General features: G+C 38.6%; 1 non-coding gene across 1 annotated transcript; it reads right to left on the bottom strand.

Moving 5' to 3' along the window:
- Positions 1-1,916: 1,916 nt before the first annotated feature.
- On the bottom strand, positions 1,917-1,993 carry LOC115300559. The gene has a single exon (XR_003912724.1). It is a non-coding gene; the product is annotated as a small nucleolar RNA SNORD22 (small nucleolar RNA).
- Between the last annotated feature and the right edge of the window lie 5,088 nt (positions 1,994-7,081).

Genomic DNA, 7,081 nt, shown 5'->3' with positions numbered 1-7,081 from the left:
CAATAAGGGGCTGGGGCCTTTTGGGAATAAGAAAATTATGTTAGTCATATTTTCAACCTTCAAATAAAAACAACATCTGTTGAATAGGTCAGACATAAGTGACAGATTGGAGAATGAGTACTGGTCTGGCAATGAGAGCTATAGATGTCTTTTGGGTTTATCAGTGGAGAGGTATTAGTTAGGGTCACAGGACATTGTGTGTGTGTGTGTGTGTGTGTGTGTGTGTGTGTGTGTGTGTGTGATTAGTATTTAAGAGATTATTAAAAGATTTATATATGAATGAAAATAAGGCCAGAGACGGGGGACAACAAGAGTTGAGAGCATTTTACAGATCATTACAACATTAATATGATACAGGAATAACAGATACTGGGGAGAGAGGTCCATATACAAGGCAGGTTTCTGGAAGATTTGTGTTGGGGAAGTAAAATTTAATTCTCTATACATTTGTGTCTCCAATATAAGCTTAACCTGGAGATTGGTGACTGCTTTATATCAACTTTTTTATTTTTTATTAGTATTAATTTATCTTTTTGAGAGAGGGAGAGCGCGAGAGAGAATCTTAAGCAGACTTCACACCCAGAGCAGAACCCAAAGTGGGAATCGATCTCATAACCGTTAAATCATGACCTGAGCCAAAATCGAGAGTCAGAGGCTTAACTGACTGAGGTGCCCAGGAGCTCCTTAAGCTCTCTTGTAAATCATATCATTATTCTCTCTTTTGTTCTTGTCACCTTCAGTTCCTTTACGGACATAACTAAGTAAGTAACTTCATTAGCATGTCTTGGTTTGGTAGACACTTTAAAACGAACTTAACCTTTGGCTTATCTAAATAAATATTTACTATGTTACCAAACAACTCTCCCCACCCCCTCACCCTCTAATAATTTGGCCTTTGGAATTGCTGCTTGGTTGTTATAAAAACTGATTATTTTTTTCTAGAAGAAAAAGCTCACAGAAGGCTGAAAATTTATCTAGTTTTCTAGTTTCACTTACCATTTCTGTTTTCAAAATATATTGGGATAAAGATGGACCCCTTAAGGTACCATTTTGAAAGAATGCAGAGAAATTTGGAAAGTACACAATCTTAAAGTTCTCTAGGCTCTGAGTAATATGGTATAGGTATTAATTTTACATGTGAAATTGACACTCTTGTAAATAACATTTCTTTCATCTACTTGTAAAAGGAAATGTATATCAAGTTGAAATTGCCAATTCCCTGTGTCTGCAAAGTAATAATAGTCACCGGAGGGTAGAGTGAGGTGGAGAATAGTTTCCATTATTTATATGACTCCCAGTTGTTTATCTAGATGCAGTTTCTAAAAATCTCTTTGCTGTAGAAATAATGTCGGGTGGACTCCATCATGATTTCAATCTCACTGCAGTTCTGGGAATCCATCAATAATGAGAGTTGAAAAATTCAGAAGACTCTGGCAAGGAATATAAAAGAACGCATAATTTTCCTTTTTATCCCTGAATGATGAATCACAGTAAATGTATCCTTAAAATGGACTGTTTTAAGTATGCAGGCCTAGGAAGTACAGATTTCAGGCCATGATGTACAAAAACAAATAAAAAATGCTCCTTATTTTTTGAACCCCTGTACTGCCTGCTGGTGGAGATCAAATCTTAATTTAATCATTTCAGGGGTCCTTCCCTCCTCCATATTTCCATGTATTGTATCTGAGTTCTAGAGGGCTTATGGGATCTCTGAGAGGATTTTTCTCATCCTTGCTTATTGTCATCTATCCACTATGATTATTAGCTGAGATGTACATTAAGTTTTTCACTTTTAGTTATCAATTCATCTGTGTCACTTTTTAAAATCTAAATTTTAGTTAGTTAACATACAGTGCAATATTGGTTTCAGGGGTAGAATTCAGTTATTCATCATTTACATACAACACCCATCATAGGTGCCTGCCTTAGTTCACCTTTACAGGCTCTGGGACTAGGAGAGGAGGTAAGACATGTGACTGTTTCCTCACCGGGAAGGTGCCCGCCTTAGTACCCATCACCCATCTAGCCTGTCTCCCACCTACCCCCTCTCTGTCAACCCATACTTTGTTCTCTATCATTAAGAGTCTCTTGTGGTTTGTGTCCCTGTCTTATCTTCCCCCATCTTTATTCATTCCTTAGTCAATGGATATTTGGGCTCTTTTCATAGTTTAGTTATTGTTGATAGTGCTGCTATGAACATTGGGGTGCATGTACCCCTTTGAATCTGTATTTTGTATCCTTTGGGGATTGTATGTAAATGATGAATAACTTTATTCTACACCAGGGCACAGTACATAAGAGGCACTAAATAAGTACTTGGTTGAATAAATGGATGAAAGGTTTTGTAAATTCTAATGAAATAAGCTTTGTAAATTCTAATTTTGTTGTTGAACCCTCAATCTTAAGTCTTTGCATTTGGTTTTAGGCTATATATGTTTGTTGTTTGAACTCAATTCCAACCTGCCATCTTGCAATTCTAAGTAATATATTTGACCTACCCCACTTTTGCTCTGTCAGTCCTCTAAAAGCAATAACCCAAACCACGGGGACTTATGAATCTCTTACAATCTAACCGTTGGTAAAAGGTAAGACCAGATGAAGCCACAGAGCCCCGTACGTTACAAACGACTTGTAAGTTCTTGAAAAGAGGTCTTTAGAGTTTGGTAAGGCAAAACAGGTGGTTTAAACTTAACCATGATTGCGTCACAGTTTTCTTTACTGTTTCTTCTGGGTGCTATAATATTGGCAGTTCTGTTATATTAACCTTGTGGGTAGGTTATCCAAATAATTTATGCCAAGTACAACTTGGAAAGTGTTAGACGTAGTTTTTTTGAGAAAGAGGGGCCAGCTTATGAAACACTGTGCTCTTGTTGAATTCTGGGTAATGTTTCTTGTTGTTGAGTATACAATGCTGGATGAGGCTTTGGCTAACCTGCCATCTCTCTTTCCTTATTCCAAGTTCTATTTATATATAAAACAAAAGCAATTCCCTGATAATATCAGCCTATATTTGTGTGTATCTGCACTGCTTCTTGCTACAGTTTGTATGGAGGAGTTAGAATGTGTGGAGAGGCGCAACAGCTCATATTCTGGGTTTGTATCATTTAGCAGGCAGAGATTATATTACACAGTGGTTTGTCAGGTTAGTGTTTAAAGGTTTCTCACATAAAAAAATTTTTTTAAAGGGGTGCTTGGGTGACTCAGTTGGTTAAGCATCCAACTTCAGCTCAAGTCATGATCTCACAGTTCGGGGGTTCTAGCCTCACGTTGGGCTCTGTGCTGACAGCTCAGAGCCTGGAAGCTGCTTCAGATTCTGTGTCTCCCCCTCTCTTTGCCCCTCTCCTGTTCATGCTCTCACTCTCCCTCTCAAAAATAAATAAACATTAAGATATAAAAATAAAAAAAATAAAGGTCTCCTGGTGGAAAATTCATTTGTTCGCTTATTCATTCATTCAACAAATATTTACGGAATACCTTCTATGTGCCAGATATTTCTGGCTCTTAAGATACAATAGTGAATAGACCAAGGTTTCTGCCTTCAGGGAACTTACATTGTAGTGAGATTGAGACAGTCAATAAATAAATAAAATACACAGTACGTTCTTAGAACATTAAAATGCTATGGAGAAAATAAAGCAGGAGACAGAGACTGTGCGTGCTTGGGGCAGTAGGATTCAATTTTTAACTAGTGCTCAGGGAGGGACTCACTGTAAAGGTGGCATTTGAGTAAACAACTGAAACAGATAGGACAGTGAGTCATTGTGGTACTTTTTAACAATTAGTTTAAATTAGGTGGTTATTACTTTGGAAAACTTAGTAGTTGCATTTTAGCCAATTTGAAATGTATGTGCAACACTTTTTAAATGACAAAAATTTATAGGTAAATTTGTCAGATGTAGCTAAAATTCTCATTGCTATATGGAGATTAAAACTGCCAAAGAGGCTTCTGAAAAATACCTGTAGAGGCATTTACTCATTAAGACTAACATATCTCCTTGGCTACAAATGTGAAGGAAAGAGGGGATGCCCTAAAACTCAGCTAGACACAGTAATCTTTTCCCCTAAGGCTTCTCATTAGAGACATAATTCCAGGGGACTTATTGGTTTTAAAAGAAGTTATTTTATGAGTTATGCTGATATTATTTTTTAAATCAAAGACCAGTATTTTGCTCAGATATTTTATGCAAAGAGCCCAAATAATACATTTGATGTTGTAAAACTTTTAGCCTCTGAGTTGACTTTTACAGGAATATAAAATATTTTTAATTTTCATATAGAAGACTTTGTTCCTGTAGAATTGACTTCTTGACTGACACAAATGACTTAATAAAAATGAGTTGTCCATGGTCACCTTTCAACTGATTGCTGTCTGCATATCTTTCCTTTTCTTTCTTTCTTTTTTTTTTTTTTAAGCAGATGCTTTTATAAAAGGATGTGAAATTTCAGACTTTTCTGATAACCTCGGACTTTATAGCCCTAGAGATAAACGAGGTCAGTCTTTTGTTGCATATATCAAAACATTGCATCTATTTTCTTGAGGTCACAATGCTATGGCTATTCTCACATCCTAAAGTGCATTTGGTCCCCTTATAAAACTTGAGCAATAAAGTCTGTGAATTGCCACCTTCCAAGAAGTCCTGCTTATGGCTACTCCAGGAGATGAACTATCCTCTGATTCTATGTATTAGTCAGCATAGGATAAAGTGGGCTGTGTTAGCAAACAACCCTCCAAATCCCGATCTTGGTTCAACAAAGGGTTTTGTCTTTTTTTTTTTTTAACGTTTATGTATTTATTTTGAAAGCGAGAGACAGGGTCGGGGAAAGGGGCAGAGAGATAGGAGAGAGATAATCCCAAGCATGCTCTGTGCTGATGCTGGGCTTGATCTCACAGATTGCGAGATCATGACCTGAACTGCAATCAAGCATCTGAAGCTTAATCGACTGAGCCTCCCAGGTGCCCCAGGGTTTTGTCTTATTTATACAAAATCTGTTGGGATATCTGGTAGACAACTGTTTTCCAAGTAGCAACTCAGTGATATAACTTGTAGCAAACTTCTCAACAGAAGGCTTGTCCCGCTGGAGAGGAAGACAAGACTAGAAAATCCTGGATGGCATTTTCACCATCAGAGTCTGGAAGTGACATGTCACTTCATAGCTCATTTCTTAAAACTGTGGTCAATTGCAAAGAGATGGAGAGGTATGTTCTCATAATGTTCTATTTTCTCAGGAAATAGAAAAAATATTGGATATTGGAAACACTAGTGATGCCCATCATACATTGCATCTTTCTTCAGGATATTTCAATAACCTAGCATCTGATATTGCAGTAAGAGTAATAGTTAAGTGTCTTAACCACATTATCACTGTTTCAGACCCCCCTGTGAGGTTGTAGTGCCCTTCTCCCACAGAGAATCATGAGACCCAGGATTTTCTTCCCAGGAAGCAACTTTATCCCTGCTGGTACCGCTCAGCTGGGTTTGTACTCAAAGAACTGAGCCACGTGGCGTAGTTGTTTAAATGTATTTTTTACTTCGTCTCCCATGTATGGTAACACGCATGCAGTCTGGTTAAGTGGTCTCATGTTACAAGGTCGTGAGGGATGTTGTCATGTAAGCATCTAGCCAAGTTGCCTTGAGGTTTTTTTTTTTCTTTCCTTAGGGAAGGAAACCTCCCAAAAGGTAAGTGTTGTTTTATTCCATTCAACAGGGGATTCACTATAATCAATAGAAGCAAAGGGGAAAGAGGGTCCTGGGGGATTAGGTAGTTTGCCAGAAAAGGAACTCAGAAATAAGATGGAGAAGTAAGGCAGCATTCACTGAAAATCTAGTATGAGCTAGTGTCTATGTACAAATGTTATTTGACTAAATATTTATAATTGACACATGGAGAAGTTTCTTAGACTTATTTTACATGTTAAGATATGAAGGCTTAGAGATTTAAGTAACTTCATGGATCATACAGTTGGTAAAGGTATATCTGGAATTTGACCTCAGTGAGATTGACCTTGACCCCAGAGTTCAGGTAGTCATATATGAATTAATTCATTAATTTATTTAATTGTACTTATTGAACACATTCTGTGAGGCTGGAATTATGCAATGAACCATATGAACAGCATAAGTAAGAGAGATAAATTCCTATTTTTGTGGAGGGAACTAGACAATAAACAAGAAGTAAATGAGCAAGATAAAAGGAGAGTGCTACAATTGTTGTGAAGACAAAATCGAGGGTAATGGAATGGAGAAAAACTGGTGAATGAGAATCACTTCATTAGAGGTGTTCAGGAAAGGCTACTCTCAAAAGGTGATATCTGGTCTCAAAGCTAGAGAATGAGGAAAAACCAGCTCCATAAAGATCCTTGGGGGATCATAAAGACAAATGAACAGTTGGCATCTGTTCCTGCTGGGAAAGAGATAGGTGAGTGTGGGGAACTTAAATGACTGGAGCAGACACAGCAAATAGGGCAGAGTGAGTGAGAAGAGGGTGCAACAGGCCACGCCAGTTTGTTGGGGGAGGTCACTGAGCGGGCTTGACCCTTAAGCTGGATCTGGGCAACTGGAGTCTCTCCCTGCCTCCCTTGTTCTTGGAATGCATATTGTGTTGCCAATGTTCCCCCAGTGGGAGACATTTTCAAGGACACAGTCTTGAGCTATCTGGTGTTATTGAGATCAGAACTGCATATCTGACTGAACCCACTTAATGCTTCTTTATAAACTTCTAAGATTCTGGGGTGCGAGTGGGGAGATTTACCCATCTTGTGGAAATGAGGACAACAAACCTTCTAGGTAAGTTGCCTTCCTTGTGAAACCCACCGCTTACCATTCTGAAGTAGCCTCTTTCTTCCACTGTCTCTCCTTGTCCTCCATGTGCAGAGGCCAGCTTCAGATTTCACCCGGAGGTCCCCGATTTGCAAATTGACACAGATCATGGATTGTGAGTTCAAGTTCTACTTTGGGTGAGCTCAAACCCTGCTTTGGGTGAGCTTGAGCCTCTCCAAGCCCCACATGTGGTGGGCATGACTTCTGCATGGGCTGAGGATGAGTCCTGCGTCGGGTGAACCCCACTTCTCTCTCTCTCTCTC

Source organism: Suricata suricatta, chromosome 8 (genome assembly GCF_006229205.1).
Source record: "Suricata suricatta isolate VVHF042 chromosome 8, meerkat_22Aug2017_6uvM2_HiC, whole genome shotgun sequence".
Taxonomy (NCBI): Eukaryota; Metazoa; Chordata; class Mammalia; order Carnivora; family Herpestidae; genus Suricata; species Suricata suricatta.
Note: the sequence above shows the minus strand (reverse complement) of the source record. Positions and strands in the feature narration are given on the sequence as shown.